This window comes from Python bivittatus, unplaced genomic scaffold (assembly GCF_059951505.1).
Source record: "Python bivittatus isolate LINGU-HERP-01145 unplaced genomic scaffold, Pbiv_v1 ctg000220_np1212, whole genome shotgun sequence".
Lineage (NCBI taxonomy): Eukaryota > Metazoa > Chordata > Lepidosauria > Squamata > Pythonidae > Python > Python bivittatus.
Window position 1 is genome coordinate 5776495 of NW_028277048.1, and position 20780 is coordinate 5797274.

The 20780-nt window shown below is 43.1% G+C and overlaps 1 protein-coding gene and 1 long non-coding RNA gene across 12 annotated transcripts in view; one reads left to right on the forward strand and one right to left on the reverse strand.

Moving 5' to 3' along the window:
* Positions 1 to 9010, reverse strand: part of LOC112540609 (uncharacterized) — a 34006-nt gene extending 24996 nt beyond the window's left edge. For 3 of the 9 annotated variants that reach the window (XR_015795626.1, XR_015795627.1, XR_015795619.1), the window contains exons 1-3: positions 8395 to 9010; positions 6947 to 7034; positions 6099 to 6375 (exon numbers count right to left, since the gene is read on the reverse strand). This is a non-coding gene — a long non-coding RNA (uncharacterized LOC112540609). Of the gene's footprint in view, positions 1 to 6098; positions 6376 to 6946; positions 7090 to 7549; positions 7693 to 8394 lie in introns of those variants that run through there. The other 6 variants (XR_015795621.1, XR_015795620.1, XR_015795623.1 and 3 more) reach the window with 6 other exon arrangements.
* S1PR2 (sphingosine-1-phosphate receptor 2) overlaps positions 8020 to 20780 on the forward strand; it is a 63842-nt gene continuing 51081 nt past the window's right edge. For 2 of the 3 annotated variants that reach the window (XM_088137712.1, XM_088137711.1), the window contains exon 1: positions 8020 to 8160. The gene's annotated coding sequence lies outside the window, so the exon portion shown is untranslated. Of the gene's footprint in view, positions 8161 to 13853; positions 13946 to 20780 lie in introns of all 3 variants that reach the window. The other variant, XM_088137713.1, reaches the window with a different exon arrangement.

Here is a 20780-nt window from a genome sequence, read left to right on the forward strand (position 1 = left end):
CTGTAGATGGATAATCCTGCATTTTAGCCCTAGTTTCTTATCTGTAAAGTGCAACATAATCAGGTCTGTGTTCTCTGGTTTTCTATTGGCAATGAAGATCAGTTTTGCAGCAAGAAAAGCTGATTTCTGCAATGAGGATAAATTGTACAAATTAAGCATAACTCTGTTCCTGCTGCGCATGGAGGAGCAGAGCCAGACGCAATGTGGGACACAAAAGCTCCCCCTTTTTGCCCTCAAAGATACTATATTATCCATACACTTTCAAGTCTCTTTGGGCGGCTAATAAATTCAAATAAATAAAAGTTCCTCCTCCTCCTCCTCCTCCTCCTCCTCCTCCTCCTCCTCCTCCTCCTCCTCTTCTGACTTCACGTCTTCGGGAGAAGTTTCTCTCCATCCTACAGAACACCAGGAACAAAAGGCAGCCACAACATTTTTCAAGCCGCCTGGAAATCCTCACATTGCCTTTTTCTGTTCCAGCCAAGCCCTGAAAACCAGTTTGGCAAGAACTGAAAGCAATCCCTTTGAACTGGGGAAAACGCCGGCTAAGGAGGCCTCAGGTTGGTCAGTGCCTGGGAGACATCAGCTTCCCAATAATTACCAATAAATGCAGACATCCGTGCAAAAACTGGCAGCTTGACTGACAGACACAAGAAGGGTTAGGTTCTGGCACTGAGACTGGGAGAGCCAGGTTCAAATCCCCCTCAGCCATGGAAGCGCATGTGGGATTTTGAGACACTCACTCTTTCTCAGCCCACCCTATCTTATAGGATTGTTTACTGAGGGGAAAAACTGAAGGAAGGGGGGCACTGGACTGCCCCTTGAACTTCTGGAGTCAAGCATTTGATTTGCTGCCGAGATCCCTCAACTGAACTCTGAGACTTTGCCAAACCTACAGTAGTTTGTTCTAGCCTCTGTCTGGAGCCTTCTCTCCATTATCTTGTGTTGAGTAGATAAGTCCAACCTGTTCCACGTTTGAACTTAGTGGCAAGGCACCTCTTGATCTCAGACTAGGATTTTGTTCAATTTGTAGTTTGAACGAAAAGGACCCTATCTTTGAGCCTGACGTCTATGCAAGTCCGCATGCAATTCCCTACTGAAAAATGAAATTAAAAAACAAACAAACATATATACACAGAATAAGATGCATTACAGAATAAAAGATACGTCAACAAGCACATTTGGTGAAAATGTTCAAAAACCGAGTAAAGTATGAATTTAAGCATGAAAGTTCATGCAGTGGATCCTGATTCTGCTGTCCTGTTGCTCCCACAATGGAATGTTCCAAGCTGTGAGCGCTGCAGCAATTCTTCCACTTTAATCTAGGAACGAGGTGCAGCCCCTGATGTGGTTTTGCTGGGGGTGCAGGAAGCATCTTGCCATGACATAATTTCTCTGAAGCATCAGCATTTCCTTCCCAACATGACCACCAGTCAACCCTGCAGCTATTATTGCTTGATTCCCACGTGGGCGTAGAGACCAATACCACCGATTTTTGGGGTTTTCCAAACATACAGAAACGAGAAGCTACTTGTTCTGTAATGTTTGATGTCTTGGCACCCACAACGTCTGCAGCCTTGTCCCTGGCCGTGGGGCTAGCATGAACCTGCAATGCTCGTGGCGGAGTGGGAGTCACAGAGTATACTGCAACCAACATTGTCTGTTCAAAGTTGACTCACCACTCACATATTTACCAATTCTACACATATGCGTTTAAGAAAAAAATCACCCCTGTAGGACGGTCCCCAAATCAGAATTCTGAAAGGGAAAGCAGGGTTTTACACTTTGTCATCACCACAAACCCAGTCTAGACTGCATGCCCCACGCCTGCTATTGGTACTGAGAGAAGGGCACTCACTGATACAAGGAAGAACTCCTGAGTTGTTTCTACTTTTTGTTTGATAGCTGAATGCCACAGGGGAAAATATTGAGTGTCTCTTCTCCAAGCAAAGCTACTGACTACTACAGATAATCCATTATTGAACATGTGTAAAATAATCATTTCCCTCTAACCGGAGGTGTTTAAAAAAAAAAAAACCTGAAAAAAGACTTCCTTTAAATCCTTCTTTGAAGATTTTATCAGCCTGGCTTGAGGTGGTGGAATGACCTAAAAAGGAGGGCGGCCTGGGTGGGAACCTGAGAGAGTTGCTGCTGTACTTGGGCCTTTACTCAAAGAAGTTTACTCATCCCTGTAGAGTTTAAAAAACATGAAAACAGGACAAATGAAATGTACATGTAGGCCTAGATCAACTGGTACACCATCTTCAGGACCTTTGGTATTATTTTAATTTCCTTTGCATTTTCACAATTTTATTTTTAACATTTTATTTAAAAACATTTCTCAACCACCCTACCGCTCCTACATAGTCCACCTAAGTAGCCATATTTATTATCCTAGAAAAAAGAGGATGGGGAGGGGTATGATAGAAAAGAAAACCCTATCCTGGGATGGCGAGCAATGCCAGGAGTCTGGCCTTGGTTGCCATTTAACTTTCTGACAATGCTCCTGGCATAGTGTGGATCCAAACCATGATGCCAAATGTAAATGGCAGTTCTCAAAGTCTCAATGCATGGAAAAATGCCACGCAGATCGATTAATATAGAAATACATCCCATCCAGAAATTCCTGAATTTCATTTATTAGGGTATTGTGGACTGGCTGTAGAACTGAGCCTTGATCTGTGGCTGGATCTGTCTGCCTTCTTTGACCTTTCCGCAGTATGAATACCTTGATCTTCAGCCCAGGGCTGACATCAGAACTTGGCATGTTTGAGTGTCAGCCGTCTAACTGAGGACATTCCAGCTGCCACTGCAGATGTTATCAGCGGTAATCCGTGGTACTTTCTGAACAAAAACAATCCTGGAAATACCATTCAGGAATCAGGACTAGAAGAAGGTAAGATGAGATATGCTATGTCAGACCAACAGCATTCAGAGTCTAGTCTACCATTGTATTCCAATAGCAACCTAACAGATGTCTCCAGAAAGCTCACAAGCAGAGTATGAATACTGTGCCATCCTCCTACACGTATTCCCTCCCTTGGGCTTCGGCACACTAAACTATGGAACGATAGAGGTTTCGTTTTTTCCCAAATTTTGCTTCAGATGTTGACTCTTGAGTTGGACTGAAGGGCTTCCAGAGGGCTTTTCTGCACTGCAGCTTTAAACTGCTGAACTCCTATTGGTAAAACAGCTGGACATGAAGCCAGCTTAATCCTCTTTGGCCACAAGGATGGCATGATGTTGTGCAAGTCCAAGTGGGTGGACGTCTCTGCTTCTTTATCCCTCCTGGACCAGGAGAAGGGAAGGGAAGCTGCTTGTATCCTAGTTTAACCATTTTTCCTGTCTCTTGAGCTGGAAGGAGAAAGTAGCTGAACTTTTAAATTTTTTATCTGGTTAAAACAAAGACAAGTCCATTCTTTCACTGTATTGCTTTTCTCTCAGTGTACTAGGTTTTTTGTTTTTTTTAATGGTCTTCTCTCAGTGTACTAGTAAAGAGCGCATATGCCCAGCTTTTCACCCACTGCTGAACTTGTAAAGAAAATAGCCATTCGGGGCAGTGAGCAGTGATTGGAGAGGCGGGATGTTCTTGACAGAGCACATAGTAACCAACTGGAGTGGTTGTTTAAAATGAAACGAAGCACAGCAGGCCAATCAGAAAAGACCTCCGGAGCCAGCCCAAACATCACCTCTCATGCATAGTAGAAAAAGTTGGGCAGAAGTTGCCTTGCTGGGGGGCTGAGGTTGGTAGAGGAGGACATCCTATTTCCTGCCCTCAAGAAAGAGTCAATAGCCCCTATCAGAGCTGGGGCAGGGTCGTACAGAAAAATTAGGCTGTTTCTAAAGTCTCAGCATGAGGCCATGAATTGTATAGTTTGTACCTACCCGTAGTACACTGAGAAACTCTCTTATAGGCTCAATATCTAATCACATACACAGCGCTGAGAGGACAATATACAAAACTTACACAAAAGAGTATGTTATGTAGATAGTTTTAAACTATCTGTGTTTACACAGGAATCTGATTTTATTTAAAATTGTTGGTATACCATATAATTTGATTCTGTGCTGATACTGCCTTACTATAAAAGCTGCCTTGGAAAGATTCTTGTCTGGAAAAGAAGTTAAAAATAAGAAGAAAGAGATGAAATAAAACTGAATAATTAAAAAAAGAATAAAGCCCTTTCCATACGCTGATCTATACTTCATGCTACACCAGTTTTATAAAGCCTCTACTTCCCTTGAAACCATTGCTTTGTTTATTTTCTTAGCTTCTCTTTGATGCAAACCTCAGCAGCGTCAGTGCCCTGAAATTGGTCTTCCAAGTACAGCTGGTTACCAGCTGTTTCTCTTGCTTTTTGAAAATTTCCTACACTAATGGCGGCTGGGGAGTTTCTCAGAACGATGTGCTATACTTCAGGTTGATTATGAAACTCAGACCTTTTCGGTGCTAAAAAAAAACCCTTCTCCCCTTCCTTTTAAAAGAATCAATGGGGCAGAACCACAAGGGAAAAACCCAGATGTCTAGCATCTTTTTTGACAGGAGCCGTCTACAAATATGGTAGAATAAATAAGTAAATAAATGCATCACTGTACTACAGAAATTTCCTACTGAGTTGGTGACACAACTCCAGAGATGATTGGGTCTGTATCAGATATGGTCCACTGAATATGCACTATGTCAGCCAACCTCAAAGCTGTTATTTTTAAATATAGAAACTTCGCTGGAATTTGAAGGTACCCCTGTTGCATTGTTAAAAGTATAGCTCTTGTAATAAATTAAACCAGACATTAGAAAAACTACACTTTCTAAAGTATTATTTAATTCTCTGATTTGTCTGCCCAAAGTTCTTTATCTGTGAACCCCATATGATAAATTATAGCTGCATAACCTGAAGCCTGGGGACATTTGTAGCCCCTAAACTTTTCTAAGTCTTCCTTCCCCCCACCTTCCCTCTGCTCCTGGCAATGTTATTATATTAAAATTAATTTTAAAGAGGGATAAAGTTAGAAAATGAGCCAGTCATGAAAAATCAGTGGATGGAGATTAAGAAAAATACGTAACTCTGGACATGTCCACTTTCTCCTCTTTCAGTCTTGCAATGCCCAGACTTGGCCCGCAAATTTGGTTGGGAATTTCAAAAGGCCATTTGTGTGTGTCCAGCAATAAACTACAACCATCATACTTATCTCAAATAATTAAATGGTTTTTTTTCTATAGGGACCAGGGAGCTTCCATTATCATAGATATCTATTGCCTTTCAACCTGGCATCACTTCCTAAACATCATTCCCTTGCGTTCTCCGTTACCCATTCCCAAGAAGCCAGACTAAGTGGGAAGGAGGCATATGTAAGATGTTCTCTTTAGATAATACAAGAATTAGGATATTATTCCTCTTGAGTCAGGGGCTTAGGTTGGAAACTCCACTTGCTGCTGCAATTGAGGAAGCAATGCTACTGGGCTAGTCTGTGATATTTTAGTGAGGAAAAGAAGCCCACATCTGATCTTCAGCAACATTTTGCCTTGCTTGGCTGCCTTGTCTGAGGAACAGGTTGACAATGAATTTCTAAAATGACGTGTGGCATTTCCATCTTCTCTGGCCAACAAAGTAACCAACCACTCCCATAATAACCCAGGTCTGGGCGCAATTTTTCTCCCTAATCCAAAATGCGTAGATGTTAGTTGGGATTATTCAGCAGTGAAAAGTACTAGTTTCATTTGCAAACCATGGCACCGAAAACGGGTTCAAATGCAATGTTAGGTTCAAAATAAAAAAGCTCCCCCCCCCCACACACACACCTTATATTGGGGGAAGAAATAGTCTGATTTTTGAGAAGCTGGATTTAAGAAGAAAGGCGGGAAGAAATGGCATGTAATATATGCATTACAGAATTAAGTATTCTCTGACCTTTCAATGGCTTTGATGTACTTGTTATCATGAAAGGGTGTGTATGTTTTCTCCTAAATAAATTCATACATGGAAGAGCCGATGTCACGTGGCCTCACTTAAATTTTTTAGATACTTTATCCAGCTAAGGTTTTCTAAAAAGGGAAGCAAGTATCTTCCTACTGCTATGAAAATGATATACAACCCAGGTACCTGCAGGACTGCCTTCTCTGACCAGAGTCCATTCATCCAAGGCATTCCCTCCAGGAGAAAACTGTGAGTGCTGCACCATGTTCATGAGGTGAGGGGAGCTGAGACAGTTGATCCTTTTTGATAATGCCCCCCTACTTTGGAGCAGCCTCTCCCTGGAAACCAGACTAACTCCTTCTATGGCTCCCTCCTGGAAGCTGGTTAAAAGGGAGCTCTTCCAGGAGGCATTTGGGGACCAATGAATTCTCACCAATTGTGTGTTTACTTTCTGATGGTTCTTCTGTGTTGAGATAGATAGATAGAGAGAGAGAGAGAGAGAGAGAGAGAGAGAGAGAGAGATGACATTTTCATTATTTGTATTGTATGATTTTACTGTTGTTAGCTGTTGGGAGTCTTGGAAGATTCAGTGGCATACAAATCTAATAAATAAATAGGCACATCTCCCTAGCTTCCATGCTTTCCTTGGGAGGTATGATTAATGAAGTCTAAGATTTTTTTTTTTTTTAAGTTCTGCTCATTTGGCACCAAACTCACAGAAAACACCAAAAGGCAATGGTGGCTGCTGGATGTAGAGGAATAGAAGAAGGGCAATATCCAGCTTTTTCCAAGGAATTCTGCCACCGCTAATCCAAGGATCCAGAATCTAGAATACCAGACCAAAGCTCTTTCAATATTCCAGCGATTGGGAGCAGAACCTAACAAAAAGCATTTCGAGTATGCTCGCTTAGATCACCCTCCCTGCAAAGCCTTGCTAAAATCATGAAGTCAGAAGTGCCTGTCCCCCAAACAACACCCCACTCGTTCACTCATTCATCCTTTCCGAAAGTGGAATCTCCCAGTTGCTCACCAACCTTCGGGAAGATTGAGATTCAGGTTTGTTTTTGTTCAGCTTCGGGGCAAATCCGCGTCGACTGGGACTCGTCTGTTTCCATTTAGGATCTGCCCAAATCGGAAGACCCAAAATTTCATTTATTTTTCCAGGCACACTTTTTGCCTGGAAAAGAAGCTTTCATTATTTTGCCACAACAGTACAAGTAACTGCTGGGGTGCATGACAATCATTTTATAGCCTGTTATTTCCCAATAAACATAGATAGGAGCAGTAAGTTGGTCTGTTTTAAGGGCCCTGTCGCAACCCAGATAATATAAGGGAGACCCATTGCTGCCAGTAATGATTCACTCAGCCCACTCCTCCCCTCTTGGTCACTCTCATCATCAGCTTCAATCAAGCACATTTTTTAAAAGTCCCCCTTCTTTGTAATGTCGCTACATTGAATAAGTTGCAACCAAACTTTCTGTAACGCCCCTCTCTCCCGCATTTAATCCCGTAAGATTGCTGCTACGAAGCTGAACCAAGATTCAGGGAGTCCCCCAGTTCGAGCCTTGTCGCTGCCCGCAACTCGCCAAGCGGCTTTCGCCCTCCTCTCTCCAAGTTGCGAGTTAATCGCGACCTACCTTGCAGGGTCGTTGTGTTGGTTGCTAGCGCTTTGGTCCCCCGAGCGTCTACTGCAACGGCTAAGCACTCTTTGGGGTAGCCAGAATAGGCATCTTTTGAGTCACGGGCTTGCGGAGATAGCATTATTCTGTGTTGAAGTTTTGATCCTTAGGCGTTTTACATTTTATTGATAAACGGCCATTGGGCGATGCGAATTTGCTGCCCCCCTCCTCACGCACTCTCAGCCTATTGCGGATTTGCTCTCGCGGCTGCTGCCTCGGGCGGGGTGGAGGGGAGAAGAGGGAAGAGCCCGCGAGTCCCGTCCTGCCCCGGGTCGCTGCGATCCAAGGCAGCGAGGGGGCGGGCAGTCGGGGAAAGGGGCGCACCCCCGCCGGAGGAAGCGCTGCTGAGCCCCGCCGGGCGGCGCGCCTCCTTTCCGCTGCATCCAAGCCACAGCTGGATCGCAGCGACGGCTGGGCGGGAGGTCGGGCAGGCGGGCGATGGAGGCTGCTCGCGAGCCCCTCGGCTCGACCCGGCTGCCTCCTGCTGCCGCCGTCGCTCAGGCTACGACAGCCGGCTGAGAGGACACCTCGGCGCCGCCGCCGCTTCTGATGCCTGCCGGAGCCGGGAGGTGAGTCTGGCGGCTGCCCGGGGCGCTCGCCTCCCGCTCGATCGGCTCCTTCTGGCTGCTTGCCGCCGTCGCCCCGCCAACTGCTCGGTGGCTTCTTCCCTCTGCACCCCCTTCCACTTCCCGCCTTGGACTCCCTCTTCGTGGAAGTCCAGGCATCGCTCGCTCCTCCTGGCCAGGGAGAATTTCTCTCGACCCCCCCCCCCCGCCCGCCCCGCTTGCAGCGCTTGCCCTCACCTCCGCGATGCGGCCTCCGAGGTTGCCCTCGCTTTGCACGCCTCCTGCCGCCGCTTTCGCAGACCCTTCGCTGACCTTTTCCGCAGAAGTTTACCAAGCCTTCCTTCTCCCGCCGCTGCCGGGACAGCAGAGCCGTCGCCCGCCCGCCCGCCCGCTCGTCCTCCAGACCGCTTCTGCTCCTCCAAACGCTCTTTCTTCCCGTATTAACGCGCGCCCTCCTGAGCGGCGGCTCTCATGCAACCCCCCCCCCCCCCGCAAAACCGGGAGAGGAGGAATCTCTGCGATGGTCCCGAAGAATGGCCTAATTTAGCTGTTTCTGATCCGCGATGTTGATGCCTTTGGTCTTGAATATTGTATTTGCTTCGGTGGGGGCGGGGAGCCTGGGCTTGGTCGCTGCTATTGTTGCTGAAGGTCCAGACCCTCCTGTGTTGGAATTAATGCCGAGCTTCTCCCTCCCAACGGCAGGACTTGAGTGTGCAGCGTGCAGCTGCTTTTACCCTTCTGCAGAAGAATCAGTGGCCCTTGTGGAAAAGGAGCACGCTCTTTTTTTTTCTTTCTTTCCTTCAACGGGCCACTCTTCGGTTGCATCCAGGCAGCCTTGTAGACATGGTCCAGTTCCAAGGATCTTCTAGGCACAAGTACAAAACAAAACGTGGATAAAAATAGCTGAGAAGAAAGCAAGTCAGTATCTCGAGGATGGCTGTGTGTGGTAGCAAGTGGGCCGACATAAGTGTGGATGGTTTTAACTCAGATGGCTTTTCAAGTGGTTGGATACATTCCTGGAGGTCAGGTCAGTCAAGGGGTACTAGTCCTTAAGACCCCCTGTTGCCTCTGAATGGGGGCAGTGTGTTTCCAAGTACCAGTGGCAGAAAAGAGTGGCAGGAGAGGGGTCTTGGGAGCACCCCAGAGCCATCAGATTGGCCATGGTGAGAAGCAAAAAGTTGAACTAATGGGCTTTGCCCTGATCCAGATCGCTGTTCTTACGTTCTTGAGCAAAAGGAGGCAAGACAATTGGGCAGAATCTTGGGAGATATTAGTTAACTTGTACCATCAGGGCGTGGCCTTTTTATGTGAGTGGCCAAAATAATTTGGCTATTGGCATACTTTGCTTTGGTTGGGGGCATTTCCCTTCTCAGACACCAAAATATTCTTTTATAAGGTTTGAACAAATAGGATTTTCTTTTTTAAAATCAGGTTCTCAGCTGAGGTGGGTCGTGCTTGGGAGGAGGATTATAAAGAGACAGCTCTGAATAGATCTTGTTTTTTCCAAAGACAAACTTTCAGTTAATTCCAAGCATTAGTTTTCTTAATGTACACCCAGAGTCCCTGATTAAGGGCTATCTGTGACTCAAGGCACATAGACCTGTTGGACAGACCTGTGTCTTTCAATTAAAATCTATTTTTGAACCTACTGATGGGATCTTCTTGAGAAGAGAACCTAGACTGAGGATGGGGACTTGGCAGCTACTCAGTGTAACCATGTAAAATGTGAAGGGGAGTTAAGAGAAGCCACTAGGACCTGTGACGATGAGGTCCTTGCATGAGTTGGCGGGGTGCCCTTCCTTTGGCATTCAGTCTTTTAATTTTCAGCCTATTCACATATTGCCTTTTCAGGGATTTCAATCAGCTGTGTGGTTACCTCAGACTGTAGGACTTGGCCTGGACACCAAATTACCGATGTAATATTAAGCACCACAAAGAAGCCACAACATTTCCCTTGACAGCCATCATTTCTTCAGTGTGACAAGCCATTGTTTAGGGAAAAGTCCTCCCTCAGGACATCCAATGTTATGTCCAGTCTCTGCTTCTAGGCTCATAAAAATAGCTTGATAGGATTAGGCCTAAGGCTCACTGGGTCCAGTGGAGTTAGCCTGCCATCCAGTAAGCAGAGTGAACCAATGTCCTTCAGGTGGCACCATAGATCTGGAAATGGGTGAAGGCAGGAACTGGAGTCTGAGTGAAGACTGAGAATGTGGGGACAAGGCAGAAGAGAGCCAGACCTTATGGTTTAATGATCCAGCAATCATGGTTCATGAGATTAGCAGAACGGAAGATGTAGTCCCATCACTGAAAATTTCTGACAGAAAATTCATTTCCTTGTTCTCCTCCTTACGGATGAGTTTTCAAACTTCTGTTGATGAATTTGAAACAGATTTGAGGGGAGGAAGTTACCGAGATTTTTTTTGTTTTAATGGTATGCACTTTACTGTTTTTAGATAGCATGCTTTGGTAGTTTTTATACATTGTATTTTATACTTGGTTTATATCATTCCATTATAATGATGTTGTCTGAACCACTTTGAGATGGCTGCAAAGCTCTTTATATCAAAACAATTAAAATAATATTTGTCCTATTTCTTAAAAAGCTGTCTAAGTTTGAAGCCACTTGATGTGCATTTTGGCCATCCCTGTTTCCTTTAGTGTTCTTTTTATCCGTATGTATACATGTGTATTTAATACTAACTCACCATGAGGAACAAAAGACTGATATGACAGAGAGCAAGACTCTAATTAACTCTTTCCCCTCTGGCCAATTTCTGCTCGAAACAACCCAGTCCTTCCCCCCACCCCCACTTTTCACATCACTGGAAAAGAGACTTGAGAAAAAAGGCACTTGCTGCTGGGTGTCATGTGTAACATGAGTTGATGGCCATCACAACATCCTGAAGCAAGGAATTGTGTGTTGTGTGGAGCAAAATTTCCTTTTGTTTGTCTTGTCACTTCAGCCCGCCAGTTCCACTCTTTGATCTCAAGCTTGTGTCATGTTACCCACAATCATTTTCCTTGTTTCCTGTTTCTACTGCTGGCTCCCAATTCTGAGAAGTTTTTCTGTAGCCTAAGCCTTACTCACATTAGTTCAGATGGAGGTGGGCCATCTTCTGTCTTTGTTTCTGTCTCCCTGTCTCTAATGGATAGGAACGTGAGGGCAGGGGTTGGAGTTCAACCTCAGAACCTATGGAAAAACTACCATACCCAGTTCTCAGAGAGCAGCAAGAAACGCAAGGAATGGAGCTGAGACAAAACAAGAGAATACAGGACTTAAGAGCATTTGGTGTCAGAGCAACTGTGAAAAAAAAAACCAAACCCACAAAGTAAATCTAAAAAGCTCTGTTTCACAATAGTGGAGATGGAGCCCCCAGAATGCTATAGTTTCTCAGATGTGGCCTGACGGAAGATTTATCATTTATACCCTGAAGTAAGCAACTCAGAATGGATTCTGGGAAAATACAGAGTGGAAAAGAAAGCCATATGCAACTGAACATCTTAATCCTATATCTTACTTCTGGGCTGAATGGACTTTACAATAGCAAATGTTCAGGGCAAGCAAGTACAGACTGATAGACATTTGCACATACAGAAAAATCAGAATTTCACATGGGGTCTTAGGTGGCAAATGGGGGAACTTGAAATCATGATGGGTAGTTCGGTGAAAAGGCAACTCAGTGTACAGCTGCTGTAAAAATAAATCATGTTGAGAATCATTGCAGAAAGATTTGAGAATAAAACTGAAACTATATAACACTTCATAGAAATTTGGGGGGAACTCCTCTTTCAGCTGACTGGGCATCACATCTCAAAAAAAAAAATTGAAATAAGACAGGCAGGCTATATGATTAGGAACTAGAACAGCTCCCCTCTGTGGAAAGACAGTAGCATTTGAGTGTTTTAATTTAGAGTAAAAACATGTAAAGGGTAAAAGATAGAGAAACTGTTGTCACACATGGTATGAAAAATGTTAAAACAAAGTGCAAGGAAATTGAGAACCAATGAAGAGAAGGCATCTTTATACAGTGCATTTTTAAACAATGGAATTCATTGCCAGCAAGTGAGTTTTTGACAAATTCATCAGGAGTAGGATCATTGGTGGCTGCTAATCTTAATAATGGCATATCTCTTCCTAAATCAACAGAGAAAGAAGCTTTTGCTCTCATATACATGTTTGTAGGTTTCTAGAATGCATTTAGTTGGCCAGTGTGGCTGGGCTTGTGGTTGTGACTGAAGACTTTCTGTTCTTAACAATATGAAAAATTGTTGCTTTGTATAATTCTTTACTAGTGCACTTTTAAATAATGTAGGAAGAAAACACGTAACTTCCTATCAACCTCAATGGAGTGATCTATGAGGAACACCCTGAACCTTTGCTTTTCTCAAATAACATAAAACTCAGCAGACATCTGTTCATTTTGCAGAACTCTTGGCATTTGGGAGGGAGCTGGTTAACTGCAACTTGGTCAAGAGTTTGTCTTCTTTCGCTTTAGAAAGGCCAGGTGATTCTGCATTCTTGGAAATGTTTAATCTAGATGAGTTGTTGGGAAACATCTCTACTTTGAAAGCCTCTAGACAGAGAACAACAATTCACATCTGCCCCCATCTGGACCTAGACTGTTTGTTTTAGAAACTCTTAAGCTGCCCTTCAAGTCAAGTGTCGCCTTTCCCATCCCAAAGTGCTCTTTGCCTGCTGTCTTGCCAGCTACTGGTTCCTCTTGTTCTTCATTTCCTTATGTGCAAATTAATTAAGGACTTGTCCATTCACTATCACTATTCTCAGGTTCTTTGGAAAGCACCTATGAATTGTTTCCCCCTCCCCCAGTTCTGTCTTTCATATGCTCCCACCCCAAGAGAGATCCTCCCCTCCTTGATTGGTTCCCTCCTCTCTGAGTAATTCCTTTTCCCAAGGCCTCTTGCCAAATCTCAGGCCAGCAACAAAAATCATCTGTTGTTATCTGTGGCCAACACAACTGTGGTTCCTCGGACTTCTGGTCTCGGATGTCCTAGAGTTGTCAGGGAGCTCTGGTTTTGGTTAAGCCAGTCAGGCAGCAGTTGTTATCCTACCCTGTACTGCAGCATGTCCCCAAGATGGATAAATTAAGAGCTGGATGGTGAGATTTATCACTGAAAATCAGACCAGGAAGAAGTAGCTATTCTCCACCCACACGTGCTATTTAAGAATTGGAGGAATTCTCTCCAGCTAGGATGACTTCATCCATTATAAGCCATCTCTCTGCTCCACCCTGTAACTCCCACAGATAGTCTTAACTTCCACAGGACAGGAAGTGCTTCATGGTAGTTGGCTTCTGAACAAAGATCCCTTCTTGGCTCCTTGTGGATAGGAACAGAGGTCAGCAAGGGTGGGTGGGCAGGAAGGGTCCATGGTCTCTGTAAAAGATTCGTAGAGCAGAAAAGAGAAGTGGGTTAATGCAGAAACCAGTACCCAGCAGCAGGTCTCCGGCATTTGCTTCTGGTATTCCAGATAGCAAGGCGATGTTGGCCCTTAAGCGGAACAGATGGGCCATAGCCTCAACTCCAGGTAGAAGAATGCTTCCTCATTTATAACCGGGATAGTGGCTAATGGCTGCATGTGTAGAAAAACTATGTACTGCTTCCTTGCTGGTAAAATCTCCCTTAATATTACCGTACTTCAAGGTCAAAGCATGTTTCCTTCTTTGCTTATTTTTAAGCTGTACCTGACACTGTCCAGGCTGGACAAGACGATCTGCTACCAGTGGAGGCAAGCCCCTTTCTGCCCAGATTTAGTGACTGCATAGATGGGGTGTGTATATACTGCACGTTTGCTCTTACTCATGGGAGGGTACAGGTTGGAACATCTCAGGAAAGGTGGAAAGTAGCTAGGTGTATTCCACTTGGGCGAGGTGCCACTTTGATTTGGAAGTGGGAAGGAACAAGGTTCAGAGGATGTGTCTTAGATACGGTACAATTAAAGGAAAATTGTGGGGAAATGTTTTGGGTTTTTAGAAAACTTGTTGCAGTTTTTAAATACATGAAGACTACAGCGCTCTTGTCAACACAGAACAGTGAACCCCCTTCCTTATTTTTACAGGCATACCAAGTAGATGAGTTCATTTAGCAGTTTATAATAGTGCTGTGCAGTTTCAGATTTGAAGGGGGAAAGGTGATTCTGAACATAAATGTAAGCACATGTGGCAATTCTTGGCAATTCCCTAAACCAAACAGGTCTTTTCTGGGCAGCTGTGGAAGGTACTCTGAAACACCTTTTCCCCTTTGGTTTGAACTGCTGCACTGCCAAAGTTTATAAGAGAAGGTGGCATGCTAGGTTGTAGATATTCTCTCTCTCTGTCTCTCTCTCTCTCTCTTTCTTTCTTTCTTTCTTTCTTTCTTTCTTTCTTTCTTTCTTTCTTTCTTTCTTTCACACATACATACACACATCACACATTTGTGGATCGGGGAATGACTCATTTTGTATTCTCATATGAATCCTACTCCAGCCCTCTGCCTGACTGCCAGAAACACTATTTTGCATCTGGTTCTGGTTTGTACAGATCTGACAGCTCTGGTCCAAGTGTAACAAAAATGATAAAATGCAGCAAAATTGGATTACTGTACAACACTTTACAGCAGTGTTTTCCTAAGTTGCTATTTTCTAGGAAACCACATCTAAATCATTTAGCTGGGGAAACTAGCATGTTAAATGGTCCTCTTTAGCTGTACGACGCAGATAAAGAACAGTAACAGTTATTGTTGACACAGTGGTGACAACTTTTCAATAACAAAACTCTAAATCTCTTAGGAACATGGTTGGATCAACCCTGCATTAGAAGACCAGCAAAAACCTTAAGATGGGCACAGTTAAGGGATGAGCTGTCATCTGTAGGAAAGAAAAAGCATAAGGTATTTTTGGGGGGCAGTACTGAGAATTCATTTAAGAAGTTTGACGGGTTTAAGGAATGTAGAGGAAAGCTGCCACACAACTAAGAAAAAGGGAACATTGAAAATAAATTAGACTTTTGGGGAAAATACGTCAAGGAGAGCATAGAACAAGAAGGTGGAAATGGGTTATCAGAAAAAATCAGGAAAGTAGATTTATGGTTAAATATTAACTCTATGGTTAAATAGTAAACTTTCAGCCATTGGACAGAACAAGTAAAGAGGAACAGGTCTCTCTTTCTTTGAGCTTATCAAGAGAACATTGAATAATGTCAGGAATGCTAGATAGCAGATGCCACATCTTGGAGTCATGGTATCTATCCAAAGCAATATACTTAAAGAGCTCTTACATTATCCAAAACTGGCATTCTGTTACAAAACTTTAAGAACAATTGACAAGTGGAGAAGTGGAAGATCCCCTTTATTCCTTAGATAAGTTGAAGAGGTATCTGGCTCCAGTCATGGATTCTTTTCAGGAAAAGGGATAAGGCAGCTCTCGTCTGTGGGTTGCACCTGGCCCATCACCTAATTTCATCTGTTCCACACAGATTTCCCAGATGTGCCTTCAGAATGCTCTCACTAAGGAGCAGAAGAATGGAAGAAGAGGACTGGGATGGGTCACTAGGAGGAGAGAGATCATAACTGTCCTGAAGAGGGGGAGGGGGAGTGAAAACAGGAAAAGTGCAAAAAGTGTTGAGGGATAGAGAGAGGGAAGCCAGAAAGAGAAAAGGAGGAAGGGAATTCTTCTGGGGTCTGTTATCATAAAGGTGCAGTAGATACAAGTGGAAATGTAGAGAAAAGAGCCTTAGTAAGAAGGCAAAATAGCCACTTCAGCTTCTGTTGAGCTGTGGAGGGGATGGGTAACCAAGGAGGAAGAATTCAGGAGAGACAAATGTTATCCATTGCATCATATGGGGAACAGCAGGGCAAAGAAGACTAAACAAACCCCCATTTATTTATGCATTTTTTTTCCCTGCAGCTTATCTTACTGTAAAAACCAATCATTTTACCCAACATCTTTCAAAAATGCAAAGCTTGCTTTCTGACCTGTAATATAGGTCATATGAAAACCACCCTTAATTTTTCTCTGAACTAACCACATGATGAGATGGAAGAAGGAAGAGTGTCGAGCATTTTATTGTGCAATTGCCCTGTTTTTTTCCCCCCAGAGAACTTTAACAGTGATCCAGATGATGTCATATGTTCTTTAGAATCCTTTTGTGCCTTTCCACCATTTTTCCTTTTTTTCCTTTATCAGAAAAAAAAAAATGTTAAGGAAGTAAAGACGGAATTACTGCATAAGATCCCTCTGTTTGGAAGCACCCATGCAGTGATACAGAGATATTGTAAATGCTGTGTTTTACAACTTGACTCAGTGCACTGGCCCTGGTTTGATTTCCCCTACCCCTTTCAACATAACCTCCCCTGTACAGTATCAGAAGACTGCCCCCCACCCATTCCAATCCATAAATATTTGGAAGTGAATAATTTTATTTAATTTGTCAGACAGTAAACAGTTTCTGGATCACTTTGGGAAATTATCTGAATTCTGAATTGCCTTTTTTGCTAATGGCGTAAGGGGATGTCAAAATGTCCTTTGTAATGCTGCTGCATCCCTTATGTCCCAAACAGAATCTTCACTGGATGTTGATAAGGACTGTTCTGATGGCTCTTTTCTAGTTGAGGATCCACCTTGGTGGCATTTTGAATAGATGTAATACTCACCAATATCAAAATCATTGGCCATTGGACTTTTGAAGAGCACATTTCTATGGACTGGTTGCTAATAATAAAATTACACTGGTTTTAATAAAAGTTATCCTCATTGCTATGGGGCTGTGGTGAGAAATTGGCACAGCTTCTTGAGGATAAAATCATTCACATCCAATCAGAACTAGCTGGGCAGGTCCAGTTGAGATGGTAGAGGCTCTGTCTAGCTTGGTTACCTGGAGTCAGTTTGAACTTGTGAGTCCTGAGGAAGTGGACAGGATGCTCTGCCTTGTGAACCCAGCAACTTGTGCACTGGATCTCTGTCCCTCCTGGCTTGTTACAACATGCAGTGTGTTGACAGGAGGTTGGATGGAAATGATGGGGAACACTGCTTTGAGAAAGGAATACCTGTAATCCACCTTGAAAGAAGCAGAGCCTTTGCAGAATTACATTTAGTGTGTCAGTTGTGTCCTTTCCTGGATCAGGATGCATTGCGTATAGTTGCTCATGCCCTCATCACATCACAGTTGGCCTATTGCAGTTCATTCCGGATGGGACTGTCCTTGAGACCATCTAGAAGCTAAAACTAGTGTAGCATGCAGCTGCCAGGTTAATTAGGAGCTGCACTGGTTTCTGCCTTTATGGGTCTCAGCACCAGAAGCATTTTACAGGAAAGAAACAGGAGGTAAAGAAAAATGGTTAACTTATTAAGCCTTGTTAGAACAGGAACATGGAGAATATAAGATGAAATCAAAAGAGCTGTTGGCTGCAGAGGAATTTAGTTTTCAATGGTTGTTGTATGCACAGTTAAGAGAAAGATTTAAGGTAAATAATAGCACATAAAAATAAAATTTAAAAAAGGTAGACATTTGGGGTTGAGCAGCAGAAGACAGAATTTGAAGTTGAACTATGCACAACTGATGAACATGTAATTGCTAAAATATATATACTTTTATTGAAAATTGAAATGGAAAAAGAACATGTGAAAGACTACAGTGGGGCAAAAAAGTATTTAGTCAGCCACCAATTGTACAAGTTCTCCCACTTAAAAAGATGAGAGAGGCCTGTAATTTTCATCGTAGGTATACCTCAACTATGAGAGACAAAATGAGAAAAAAAATCCAGAAACTCACATTGTCTGATTTTTAAAGAATTTATTTGCAAATCATGGTGGAAAATATTTGGTCACCTACAAACAAGCAAGATGTCTGGCTCTCACAGACCTGTAACTACTTCTTTAAGAGGCTCCTCTGTCCTCCACTTGTTACCTGTAGTAATGGCACCTGTTTGACCTTGTTATCAGTATAAAAGACACCTGTCCACAACCTCAAACAGTCACACTCCAAACTCCACTATGGCCAAGACCAAAGAACTGTCGAAGGACACCAGAAACAAAATTGTAGACCTGCACCAGGCTGGGAAGACTGAATCTGCAATAGGCAAGCAGCTTGGTGTGAAGAAATCAACTGTGGGAGCAGTAATTAGAAAATGGAAGACATACAAGGCCACTGATAATCTCCCTCGATCTGGGGCTCCACACAAGATCTCACCCCATGGGGTCAAAATGATCATAAGAACGGTGAGCAAAAATCCCAGAACCACATGGGGGGACCTAGTGAATGACCTGCAGAGAGCTGGGACCAAAGTAACAAAGGCTACCATCAGTAACACACTACGCTGCCAGGGACTCAAATCCTGCAGTGCCAGATGTGTCCCCCTGCTTAAGCCAGTACATGTCTGGGCCTGTCTGAAGTTTGCTAGAGAGCATTTGGATGATCCAGAAGAGGATTGGGAGAATGTCATATGGTCAGATGAAACCAAAGTAGAACGTTTTGGTCTAAACTCAACTCGTTGTGTTTGGAGGAGAGAGAATGCTGAGTTGCATCCAAAGAACACCATACCTACTGTGAAGCATGGGGGTGGAAACATCATACTTTGGGGCTGTTTTTCTGCAAAGGGACCAGGACGACTGATCCATGTAAAGGAAAGAATGAATGGGGCCATGTATCGTGAGATTTTGAGTGAACACCTTCCATCAGCAAGGGCATTGAAGATGAAACGTGGCTGGGTCTTTCAGCATGACAATGATCCCAAACACACCGCCCGGGCAACAAAGGAGTGGCTTCGTAAGAAGCATTTCAAGGTCCTGGAGTGGCCTAGCCAGTCTCCAGATCTCAACCCCATGGAAAACCTTTGGAGGGAGTTGAAAGTCCGTGTTACCCAGCGACAGCCCCAAAACATCACTGCTCTAGAGGAGATCTGCATGGAGGAATGGTCCAAAATACCAGCAACAGTGTGTGAAAACCTTGTGAAGACTTACAGAAAATGTTTGACCTCTGTCATTGCCAACAAAGGATATATAACAAAGTATTGAGATGAACTTTTGATATTGACCAAATACTTATTTTCCACCATGATTTGCAAATAAATTCTTTAAAAATCAGACAATGTGATTTTCTGGATTTTTTTCCCCATTTTGTCTCTCATAGTTGAGGTATACCTATGATGAAAATTACAGGCATCTCTCATCTTTTTAAGTGGGAGAACTTGCACAATTGGTGGCTGACTAAATACTTTTTTGCCCCACTGTATATGATAAAATGAGCTGAGAACTTTGCACACAATATGCTGATGGAACAGTGGGGAAATATGTGGTTAAAGGGATTGAAATTTACATTATGTTATAACCTAAAAGAGAATTTTTATAAAATGATGTATCATTGGTATATGATTCCAGAAAAATTGTTTAGAATGTATAAAGGTACTTCAAATTATGTTGGAAATGTGGACAACATGAAGGGTCATTTTATCTTGCCTGGTGGACTTGTAAAAAAGGCTAGAAGTTTCTGGGTTCATATGCATATGATACAAAGAATTTTAAAGATCAACATTCAACTGAAACCAGAATTTATCTTGTTGAGATTAATGGATAGTCAATTAGGAAAGAGCCATGAAAGATTATTTTTATATATGATTACTGCTCCAAGACTACTATATGTGCAAAAATGGAAAGACTCTGAAACACTGACAACAGAGGAATGGTTGGTGAAGATGACAGAACTAGCAGAAATGACAAATTTTTTAACTTGTTTGATTAAAGAAGGATCAACAACTACATTTATCAGTGACTGGAAACCCCTGATGGACGTTTTGCTGAAAAAAGAGAAAAATGAACTTGTGATTTATGGGTTTGAAGATTAGAAAGGGGATGTAACTTTAGAGAGAGCAGGTAAAGTGTAAATGCATTTATAATGCTGAAAAAGATTGGAAGCCGCTTCTTTATAATCTTTTCTTTTTCTTTTTCTATTTTCTTTACTTGTCCACTATTCTTTCTTATTTTCTTTGTTTCTTTTCTAATATTTGTATTGTTTTTATCTTGTTAAAAATTTCTTCAGCAAACTTATATATAAAAAAAGGAAATGCACTGGTTTCTAGTCAGCTTCCAAGTCCAGTTCAAGGTACTGTTTATCACCTCTAAAGCCCTTTTTGACTTAGTAGGCCTGAATATCTTCCAGTCCACCTGCTCTGTAATGAATCTGCCCATCCAGTGAGATCAAGGAGAGGATGCCTGCTGAGGGTCTTCATTTGCAGGGACCCTTCAGTCCGGTCTTATCAGTGATTACCCCACCCCCCACACACACCCCGCCAGATTTTGTGGAACAGCTTGTCTTCATACATTCAGACTCCTTCCTCCCTGCTAGGGTTTCTAAAGTCTGTAAAAAACTTGGCTATTCAACAAGGCCCTTTGGAGGATGTTAGTTTGTCCATGGGGGATGGCATGTTTATTGTTGTATTGTTTTTATCCCTTACTTTTTCTGTTGTTTTAATGTATTGGCTTTTCTTGTAACCTGCCAGTCAGGAATACAGTAGGATAGAAATCAGGGAGGAAGGAAGGAAGGAAGGAAGGAAGGAAGGAAGGAAGGAAGGAAGGAAGGAAGGAAGGAAGGAAGGAAGGAAGGAAGGAAGGAAGGAAGGAAGGAAGGAAGGAAGGA